The sequence below is a fragment of the Gekko japonicus genome, unplaced genomic scaffold, assembly GCF_001447785.1.
Source record: "Gekko japonicus isolate JY-2015 unplaced genomic scaffold, Gekko_japonicus_V1.1 scaffold5241, whole genome shotgun sequence".
Lineage (NCBI taxonomy): Eukaryota > Metazoa > Chordata > Lepidosauria > Squamata > Gekkonidae > Gekko > Gekko japonicus.
In genome coordinates, this window is record NW_015166595.1 from 54,589 (window position 1) to 56,439 (window position 1,851).

The window sequence follows — 1,851 nt, forward strand, 5'->3', positions numbered from 1 at the left end:
GAGCTCATTCCACCGGTAAGGAGCCGCCACTGAAAAGGCCCTATCCCTAGTGGCCGCGAGCCTGGCATCCTTGGGGCCTGGAATAATTAATCGATGTTGTGACCCTGACTGTAGTGCTCTCTGGGGTATATATGGGGAAAGGTGGTCCCTCAGATATGCCGGACCCTGGCCATATAGGGCTTTTAAGGTAAGTACCAGCACCTTGAAGCGAATTCGGTATGCTATTGGCAGCCAGTGCAGTGACCTCAGCACAGGCTGGATGTGCTCCCAACGAGGGAGGCCCACCAACAGACTGGCTGCAGCATTCTACACTAGCTGCAGCTTCCGGATCTGCGTCAAGGGCAGCCCCATGTAGAGAGTGTTACAGTAGTCTAGTCTCGAGGTAACCATCGCATGGATCACTGTTGCCAGGTCGTCATGGTCGAGGAAGGGAACCAACTGCCGAATCAGCCGAAGGTGGTAAAAGGCTGAATGGAATGGAATCGCCTTCCAGGAATATGTCTGATCACCTTTCAAGGGAGTGGCCGTCACTATGCGCTGTAGCATTGAATCCCAGAACTTAATTCAATGTCGTGTGCAGAAGTATCTCCTTTTTCTCCCGCCCCAAACCTTCTACCCAACAACTTGACTGTGTGCCCCTATCCCATCTGGCCGCAGAACAGCCTTACCACATGAGAGGCCATCTTGGGCACGCTCCTGGGGCCGGGCTCTCTGCCCTTCCTCCAAAGGAGACCCTTCCTCCTCAGAGAACGTTGCTTCCATCTTCACCGCCGGTCCCCACATCTGCAATCACAGAAAAGGAGATGGGCAAGAGAAGGAACGGAACAGGTTGAGGAGATGGATCCTACCCCACTCCTCAGCCCTGCATCAACTGTCTTAGTTGGTTCAACCACAGGGACAAGAAATCAGGTCTGGGTTTTCTTCCCAGCCGTGTGACTTCTCTAGCGGCAGAAATATCTGGCCCGGAAGCCTTAGCATAATGGCATTGCTGGAACTGAATGAGGAAACCCCCCTCACCTGTTCTGCCTGCCGCTTCTCCTCTGCCTGACTCAGGAGGAAGCCTTCGGCCAGGGCCACCGCCTGGGAACTGGTCTCCGGCCCACATCCTCTGACCCAGCCCTGCATTTCCTGGGGCAGGATGGTCAGGAACTGCTCCAGGATCACCAGGTCCAGCATCTGCTTCTTGGTGTGCCTCTCCGGCTCCAGCCAGTGGCTGCAAAGTCCATGGAGCCGGCTGCAGACCTCTCGGGGCCCATCGGCCTCATGGTAGCGGAACTGGCGGAAGTGTCGGCTTCGTACATCTGCAGTCATTGTGTCCTGAGCCAAGATCTCTAGCCCAGCTCTTTCCCAAAATTCAGCAGCACTCCCTGTTTGGGTGGGATGTGGACCTTTCCTTGATCTCTTGCAAATTCCAGGTCCTTCTGGTTACTCCTCTTCTATCTCCTTCCCCTTCCCTTGGGTTGCCTCCGACTGTAGAAAGATACCTTTACTCACGTGGCTATGGAGACAGAGAGAGAGAGGAAAACATATCAAAAGGCAGAAAGAGTTCAAAAGGGATGAGCTACATCACCGACCCTGGTCAAAAGACCCCGAAGGATTGCCCCAGTTAATAAGATGGCGCATCCTTGTTTAGTTTGCAGTTCAGGATTAATGTCATTGTGCTATATTGCATATCAAGCTTTTTTAGGTTATGCCTGGTTGGTCCTCCAGGAAAGGAAACCTTCTCATTCTGGTTCTTTAAAAATCTGTTGAGAATGGTATAACCTCGCCCTCTGATTTCTGGGCATCAGTCTGTTTAGGGGCTACATGTCAACACAAGCTGGTGGAAATGTAGTAAAATACAAGGTTATT

The 1,851-nt window shown here is 52.6% G+C and overlaps 1 pseudogene; it reads right to left on the minus strand.

Annotated features, from left to right (window-relative positions):
- Nucleotides 1–783, minus strand: part of LOC107111418 — a 10,811-nt pseudogene extending 10,028 nt beyond the window's left edge.
- Nucleotides 784–1,851: the final 1,068 nt, after the last annotated feature.